This window comes from Balaenoptera borealis (assembly GCF_965194805.1).
Source record: "Balaenoptera borealis genome assembly, chromosome: 6".
Taxonomy (NCBI): domain Eukaryota; kingdom Metazoa; phylum Chordata; class Mammalia; order Artiodactyla; family Balaenopteridae; genus Balaenoptera; species Balaenoptera borealis.
The window spans coordinates 119,025,140-119,034,634 of NC_138863.1; the positions used below are offsets into that span (position 1 = coordinate 119,025,140).

General features: G+C 41.7%; 1 pseudogene across 1 annotated transcript; it reads left to right on the top strand.

The window, feature by feature from the left end:
• The first annotated feature begins 2,529 nt into the window (after positions 1 to 2,529).
• On the top strand, positions 2,530 to 9,270 carry LOC309631465 (ATP synthase membrane subunit K, mitochondrial pseudogene; annotated as a pseudogene). Its single transcript has one exon. The product of its transcript is annotated as an ATP synthase membrane subunit K, mitochondrial pseudogene (transcript).
• The last annotated feature ends 225 nt before the right edge of the window (positions 9,271 to 9,495 follow it).

A 9,495-nucleotide genomic window follows, 5' to 3' on the forward strand; every position in this document is an offset into this window, starting at 1 on the left:
GTTACGGTACAAGTTCTACAAGTGGCGTTGTTACCGCATAAAAACTTTATTAGCAATTTACAATCTTAAGCCTTCTTAATGCTAAAAATTCCTCAAAATTGACATTCCCATAAACATTGGCAAAAAAAAAAGGATCATCACTCCAGTAGTCTGCTGAGTGCAAACATATTTTCCATGCTCTCCTCATCTTCCCACTCCTCTTAATGCCTGTAAGAATCAGTGACTTTACCTCCACTATAGAAAAAAAATGCGAAATTTAACAGAGAAGAATATTTCCTATTTTCTCAGGCTCTAGTGTAAAAACCAGGGCACATTAATTTTCTGAAATTAATTGATTATTAATGCATCTACCTTCTCTCTCCATGGTATGTGGGAGTGACATTTTATGGGACATTGTATGAGACAAAATGGTTTTGGTATGGTGCTCTCTGAGGTAGAAGATTAAGTTAACGATCTTGTTTAAACTCCAGCCACAGGCATTCAGCCTCCTCTAAACCCAGCTTCCGTGTGTCACAGGCCCACAGCTCCACTGGTGCTGGGAGAGGCGTGTCTCCCGAGGGCGAGAGAAGCATGGAGGACAGTAAGGCAGGTGGTTCCTTCTCCACCCTTTCTCTAAGAGAAGAAGTAAAAGAAAAAGAATAAAACGTGAAAGAATTTATCAGTGAAAGCAACAGACCAAAAAAAGCAGAAGATGGGGAACAAAAATCGACCTGGGTGCACATGTTCTCACAGCAAGGCCGGGGGAAGGGGAGATAATCATAGAAGTATGTGTGAAAGTCAGTGTGTCAGGGCATCACAGAGCCTGCTCGGATGGGACAGAGGCAGTGTTTGTAGCATAAAAGGGCAGAGCCACGAAATAGCACACAGACTCCCCCAAAATGGGCCTGTGGGTGGCTGGCCAGTAATGTGTGTAGCCACTGACAACTCAGACCACAAGCATCCACTACAATATCAAAACTTCTTTTAAAAAACATTCATGGCCATCCATATGTCCTCCTGGGAGAAATGTCTATTTAGGTCTTCTGCCCATTTCTTGATTGGGTTGTTTGTTTTTGTAATATTGAGCTGCATGAGCTGTCTGTATATTTTGGAGATTAATCCTTCATCAGTTGCTTCATTTGCAAATATTTTCTCCCATTCTGAGGGTTGTCTTTTCATCTTGTTTATAGTTTCCTTTGCTGTGCAAAAGTTTTTAAGTTTCATGAGGTCCCATTTGTTTATTTTTCTTTTTATTTCCATTACTTTGGGAGATGGGTCGAAAAGATCTTGCTGTGATTTACGTCAAAGAGTGTTCTTCCTATGTTTTCCTCTAAGAGTTGTTTTATAGTGTCCAGTCTTACATTTTATGTCTTTAATCCATTTTGAGTTTATTTTTGTGTATGGTGTTAAGGAGTGTTCTAATTTCATTCTTTTACATGTAGCTGTCCAGTTTTCCCAGCACCACTTACTGAAGAGACTGTCTTTTCTCCATTGTATATCCTTGCCTCCTTTGTCATAGATTAGTTGACCATAGGTGCGTGGATTTATCTCTGGGCTTTCTATCCTGTTCCATTGATCTATATTTCTGTTTTTGTGCCAGTACCATATTGTCTTGATTATTGTAGCTTTGTAGTATAGTCTGAAGTCTGGGAGTCTGATTCCTCCAGCTCCATTTTTCTTTCTCAAGATTGCTTTGGCTATTCAGGGTCTTTTGTGTCTCCATGCAAATTTTAAGATTTTTTGTTCTAGTTCTGTAAAAAACGCCATTGTTAATTTGATAGGGGTTGCATTGAATCTGTAGATTTCTTTGGGTAGTATAGTCATTTTCACAGTATTGATTCTTCCAATCCAAGAATATGGTATATCTCTCCATCTGTTTGTGTCATCTTTCTTTGATTTCTTTCGTCAGTGTCTTATAGTTAGTTTTCTACATACAGGTCTTTGACCTCTTTAGGTAGGTTTATTCCTAAGTATTTTATTCTTTATGTTGCAATGGTAAATGGGATTGTTTCCTTAATTTTTCTTTCTGATCTTTCATTGTTAGTGTATAGGAATGCAAGAGATTTCTGTGCATTAATTTTGTATCCTGCAACTTTACCAAATTCATTGATTAGCTCTAGTAGTTTTCTGGTGGCATCTTTAGGATTCTCGATGTATAGTATCATGTCATCTGCAAAGAGTGACAGTTTTACTTCTTCTTTTCCAATTTGTATTCCTTTTATTTCTTTTTCTTCTGATTGCCGTGGCTAGGACTTCCAAAACTATGTTGAATAATAGTGGCGAGAGTGGACATCCTTGTCTTGTTCCTGATCTTAGAGGAAATGTTTTCAGTTTTTCACCATTGAGAATAATGTTTGCTGTGGGTTTGTCATATATGGTCCTTATTATGTGGATGGCCAAGAGGCATATGAAAAGCTGCTCAACATCACTAATTATTAGAGAAATGCAAATCAAAACTACAATAAGTATCACCTCACACCGGTTAGAATGGGCATCATCAGAAAATCTACAAACAACAAATGCTGGAGAGGGTGTGGAGAAAAGGGTGGGAATGTAAATTGATACAGCCACTATGGGGAACAGTATGGAGGGTCCTTAAAAAACTAAAAACGGAATGACCATATGACCCAGCAATCCCACTACTGGGCATATACCCAGAGAAAACCATAATTCAAAAATACACATGCACCCCAATGTTCACTGCAGCACTATTTACAATAGCCAGGTCATGGAAGCAACCTAAATGCCCATCGACAGATGAATGGATAAAGAAGATGTGGCACATATATATAATGGAATATTACTCAGCCATTAAAAGAAACGAAATTTGGTCATTTGTAGAGACGTGGATGGAGCTAGAGACTGTCATACAGAGTGAAGTAAGTCAGAGATAGAAAAAGAAATATCATATATTAACGTATATAAATGGAATCTAGAAAAATGGTACAGAAGAACTAGTTGGCAAGGCAGAAATAGAGACACAGATGCAGAGAACAAACATATGGACACCAAGGGGGGAAAGCGGGGGTGAGGTGGTGGGATGAATTGGGTGATTGGGATTGACATATATACACTAATATGTATAAAATAGATAACTAATAAGAACCTGCTGTATAAAAAAATAAAATAAAATAAAATTCAAAACAAAACAAAAAAACAGGCAGCTTCTTCTGGTGGGGCTAAGTTGCAGCTGTGTAAGTTGAAGGACACCAGCTGCGGAGTCTGTGCATTTTGGAAGATTGAAAGCATGGCAGGTCCAGAAACTGATACCCAGTTCCAATTCACTGGTATCAAAAACTATTTCAACACTTACACTCTCACAGGGAGAATGAATTGTGTACTGGCCACATACAAAGGTATTGCTTTGATAGTCTTCCACTTTAAGTTAAGGTCTAAAAAACTCCAGCTGTGAAAGCAACATAAATGAATTCTAAACTGTACCTCATCTGTTATGTTCCCATGCCTGGAGAAGCTAATGTCAACTCATCATGTGATACTCAATTTGTACAATAAATTATGAACCTGGAAAAAAAATAAAAGTTAGTTGCTCAGTTAGTAAAAATGGAAAACAGCTAACACTTTTTTCCAGACCACACTCCTCCAGTGGATATCTATACCCAGACACAGAGCAGCAGCCCTGCTTACAAGCAACAAGCAGGTGGCATCCAGCGGACCTCCAGAAATGGTCCACAGATGAGGAGCTCTTTCCTCCTGCTCTTGAAGATTAGGGGTTTATGAGTTGATTTGTGGCTGTAGACCCTTCCCTGGGCCCTTAACTTGCATACTTAAAGCTGAGTCTTCATAACCCAAGAGTAAGAGCAAGGACAATCTCTCATTTACCCTCCACCTGGGACACTGGTCAGCCATGTGTATGTACCTCACTATCTGTCATGTTCCCCAAAGCTCTGTGGTTCAGAAACTGAGCTGTAGACAGAATCTGGTTCTATCACTTCCTGTCACTATGATATTGAGCAAGTTACTTAAACCTCCCTGTGCCTCCAGTTCTTCACCTGTTAAGTGTGAATAATAATAGACATCTATTTCATGAGTTGTTACAAGGATTAAGTGAGATCTGCATTGAAGTTGCTTGTAATAGCATCTGGAATATTGTAAGCCCTCAATAAATATTAGCTGATATTATTACTACTATAGCTATTCCCATGGGCAAGACTGCTGCGAAACTACTTACTCCCAGTTATGACAGAAAGTAGAACAAAAACTTTTCTAGTTCTTTTTAATTCTAACTCTACTTTCTCTTTTTCACCTCCAGTTTATTAACTTTATCTCTGGCTGGACCATAATTTTCCTGACCCCTCTTTTCCTTTTGCTGTGGTTGCCTCACTTACTGTTAATAACCACCCCCTACAATCTCTATCACTAATATTAATACCTGTACCACCACCAACACCAGGACCACCTCCACCATCAACATCAACACCAGGACCACCTCCACCACCTCTACCTCCACCAAGACCACCACCACCACCTCAGCATCTCCAGCTCCCCCTCGAGCCCCCAAAACACCAACACCTCCATCACCACCTCTGCCATCATCATCACCACCACTATCAGCTCCATGAAAACCATTTATTGAACTAAAAAAATATGTTACATGTTCAGCTTATTTTGTTTTTACTTTTGAAGGTAGTATTATATTGTATTTTTGAAGCCACTTCAAAACCTTTTTGAAACAAAGTAGGATATAAGCATATAGATATATAACTAGTCATGATTTAACGAAAAGACATAAAGGCAATATGTGCCACCTAAATTGTACTATAAATCTAAATGATAGTAAATTAGCAAATAATGCCATATATTACTAGAAATTAAAATGCATAGACTTATGTTGTTCTTGTTCTTGTTTTTGTTAATGATGTGATATGTGCATAATCCCATGCAGGTTTCCTAAATTCTGGGAGACTCCATTTCTTCTTCTGTAAAATAGGGATGACAATCCTGGCAACAGCATACTTTTACGGATTGTTTTTAGATGATCTGCATGAAAGTATATTGGCACAAATATAGCCTGCGTGCAAATGTCAAGTGGTACTCATTTAAGCAAATGTCCTAAAGGGCCTTCACTCTAAACCACATGTGACAGAATGAGCCTTACTTTATCCAGGTTTTTGCTAAAGTGTGTTCTTAAGTGAGCTGAGAGCAAATTGGTTTTCATAGAAAGTGTGGAGCTACAGGGACCCTCAGGATCATAGGTTCCTGGCCTGTACCTGCTCCTGCTGAGACTGAGGCCTGAATTGCCTTCCTTCTTCAAGGAGTGAGAGAGAAGCCTCCAGACAAGCGGTCAAGGATTTCTCGCTGTTCAGTACACACAGATATGCCTCTCAGTCCCATGGCATGAAGTTTGTCACATCCAGCCCCTTCTCTTGCATAAATGCTATAGCCAATTAGAGATTTGATGTTCAAATCTGCCTCTAACAGTTGAACAAAATATCCATCGAGAAATAAAGTGCTCCAGATATATTAACTGTTCCCAACCCCCATTGCCCTAAAGAGTAGACACAAGTAATAAAAACTATTTCAAACACCAATTCCTATTTCACCCCACTTGGAAAAAAATGAGATATATTTCCTCACCATCCACCCATAATGCTTGCCCATAATGTTTTCCCAGGAGTCACTGGGAAATCTTGCTGAGCCCCTCACCACCCTCCATCTAGCCCCACATTATTCTTCAGGTACCTTCAACCCAAGCCTTACACCAGACACCACATAAAGCAAAAATGGCAGCATATTCACAACCTTAGTTGTGAACTGCTGATCTCTTTCGCATTCTCCGTTCTTGTTATTGATCCTTGAAGCTACTGTCCTCACTATTAATTCATTCACTATCTTCAGCCTTTGTCCTTCAAACTTGACCCTTGGCACTTTCTTCTTGGGTTCTACCTAACCACCCCCATCTCCTGCCCTCCCCTCCCACAAAGCCAGCCAAGCACTGACTCCCTTCTCTAAGCTACCTTGGTCCACCTGAGGCAGCCCCACAGGTTCAACCCAGCTCCAAACCCTATCCACTGTCACCACTTTCTTCCAGGTGGTATCTCAGCAGAGTTCACTTGAGCCACTTCACATTTCCCTACCCACTGCCACTCTTTAATTCTTGAAACTTCTTGAATAGGGAACATATTTCCTATCTGGAGAAGCTTGGTCCTAATTACTCTCTAAGAAGACCGGAAAATGGAGCCACTGGTGTGCCCAGAAGGAAGGTCAGGCTGCACAGACACACAGCATTGTTCATTTCTTTAGCTACTTAAAGTGACTTCCTACTACATCCCCACTGAAGGTTCTTTCACGATGGAAATGAACTTGCTTTTTCTTTTCTTGGTAATATGGTAGTAGTAAATGTGGACTTCACGGAAGATTAAGTTCTACAGGAAATGTGTAGGTAGAACAGGAAATAGTAAGAGAAGACATACGTGTGATGGATCAAATCTCTTCGTTAACAGGGGTGCCAGGCTTGGGCACTATCTACTTGGTTTGGGTCTGTGGGGCTTGAGTAGGGAGGACCCAGCTAAGACAACAGGAGGTGCTGGGGGCAAAGAGTGGTTGAGCCAGATCCCAGCCACAGGGACCACAGGGATGAATAACATCAAAGGCAAGAAGCAAAGTCAGTCTCAGAGATGAAACTTTGGGACTTAGAATTGAGAAATTAAGATCTAGTGACATCTAATTTGTCAAGCTGATGGAAGAGTAGGTTAGGATGGGATGGAGCTGATGGGGAAGTCCACAGCAACTGCCTAAAACAGCAGTAGAAGTGTTAGTCCTGCCTTCATGGACTAATGGGGGTCTGATGGAAGGTTTCACCTGGCTTATTATAGGCTTTTTAATTTATTCATGTATTTAGACCTTCCTCCAGAGAGTTTTCAAGGAGGTTCAATCTTGTATGGAAAACACCACCACAGAACATTGTAGAATTGATTTTATCTTCCCAGTCACATCTCATCTCATTAATTCTGACAAATTCATGGGAAGGATCAGTCTGCATTAGAGCCTGGTCTAAATTAAAGAAAAATTTAAAGAAACACCATTTGGTAGTGAGTTCTTCAACACTGCTTGAAGTCACAAGCTACGTGAATATTGGATAGGACGTGAAAACAGCAATTTAGGCACTAGGTTAGAGTGGTGAAGGGAAGGGGTGTTGTAATAATTGACTCAAGGTTTTTTCCTTCATATTCTGAGAGCCTAGATTCTAAGTGCACATAAAAGCACACAAATATTTATGTCTATGAATACCTAGAAGATTAATTAGACTAGTTTTGTACAGCCCATGACTAAAAGTAAGGAAACAATTTTGGCTCTATCCAGGAAGTATTCTTTGTTGGATCTCCCCAAATAAAGAGGATCACTTTGTAAGGTAGCAAGCTTCCCACCCTGGAGTATCCAAGATAAGATGGAGAGGCAGTTGAAGGGGATATTGTAGAGGGGGTTAAATGGGAGTAGTCACACGTAATGACCCTAGACTCCATGATTCTGGAAAATAACATATAAATAACTACTACTCTGTTGGAAGAACTAGAAAGCAGCAGGCTTATAACCCTTGTAAACTTGATTACACTATTAATTAGTTTGGTAAATTCTTCTTTATGTAGTTGGAGCTCATCCTTGGCCAAAATTACCATTACTTCAGCATTAGTGGCATTTTAATTTAGGAGGATTTTATCACATCACCAAATAATCTAATTGTAATTCAATTTGCAGCTAGTACTTACCCCACCAAAAAAAAAAAGTGGGGGAGGAAGATTTCTACTTTCTGATACACATGACCTGGATTTAAATTATAGACTGATTTATAGCTGTTCAAAAAAAAAGGTGTTATTCAGGGAAGATTTGTATATCTTATAAAGGACCAAAATGAACCTAGTAATTACAGAAATGTTGATTAAATTGTCTGTGGTGTGGACGTGGCCTCCACCACACTCACTTTCAGTCCAGAGAGCAGACCTGATTACCTGGCTGACTATTTTTCAGCACCCTCTGCCGCTAATGCTGACTGCAACGGGATCAATATTTACTCAGCAGCAAATGTGTGTTATAATAGGAAACAGAAAAAATAACCCAGAACAAACATTCAACTCAGTTCAAAGAGCTGTGACATCCTCTCCTTGAGGTTATTATATTTCTCTGCAAGCAAAGGCAGAAATAACCCGCTCCTACCTGGGTTGCGGGTGCTCTTGGGGCTCCGGAAACACAAGGCACGGCAGCAGTGGCAAGGCTGCAGGCTCACACAATGGTCGTGGATTAGTGTCTCCTCAGCACCTCAAGACAATAGACACAGAAAGAAGCCTTGTGCCTCAGACTGCCATCTGTGGGTCTGAATATTCACCACGTGCAGGGCCAGCTCCCTCCAGCTCAGCCCTGGCTTTCTGTTTTATTTGTCCCATGAGCTCCATGTGCCCAGAGAGAAGCCATCAGGGGCAGTGTGTTTATTTCATTTTCGGCCAGGTTAGAGTCTCCAGGAGAGAGGTTAGTTGTTTCTGCAAAGCCCGTGAAAGTCAGGATGAGAAACGACTCCTGTAGGTGGCCGGCCAGTGTGCCTTCTTCTTCCCTTTGCATTGAGAGCAGCCTGGGCTGGGAGCTCCTTTTCTCCCTGCAGCCCTTGCCTTTCCCTGCACCTGACCCAGGTAGCACACTTCTCCACCTGGCTCTCTCCTACACTTCCTTGAAGACTCAGCAAGCCTTCCCTGCCTCGCCAGTGCCCCCACCTCTTCCTGTGTCCCCATCATACCCAGGCTTCCTCCTGGTACAATTTGGAGCCTGTGGGCAGAATCTGACCCTGCCCAACTCTCTCGCCACTAGACTGGAGCTCCTGAAGGATGATGGCAGTGTCTTGTCCTCTCTGCTTCCAGTACCTCGCCCATAGTAGGTGCTCATCAAATATGTACTGAAAAGACAAACCAGATGCTTGGAATTGACCAACAGTTGGCAGTTTTAGATGTAAATATTTCTCTAGGAGAAAGAAGCCTCGTGTATGCCTTCCTGGAGCCCCCTGGGGTGATTAACTTTCCAAAGAAAGGGTTTGATGAGTGCCTGCCCCTGAGGTCCCTTCTGGAAGACAGTATGGTTTCTAAGACACATCCCACCACCACCATCACTGCCCTGGGAAGCAGGGCACCGTGTTAGCTACTCTAATGCATGTGAGTGACACAGCCTGCAGAACCCCACCTGCGCGCCTCCGTTTGCCCGGTGGCCAAGCCTCAGGCAGATTCCACGCCCCTGTCATGGACCCAGTGCTTTTTCTTGCCCGGCCATCTCTGCCACAGCCTCTAGATATGCTCCTCCCTCACTGAGACCCTCTTAGGAGTGATCTAGTCAAGTGTCCACAAGGCTTCCAATCTTCTGAAATGCCTTCTCCTTAATAACCAATAAAGGACCCCCGTTAACCTTACGTGGTTCTCCCACCTCTTCATCCCTAAGAGTCCTGCTCAGTTGTCAAGGTTAACGCTACTTTCCTGAAGGCTTGAGTGTTAAGGAGAGAGGCTGCAGTCCTCTTTCTAGTTTCTT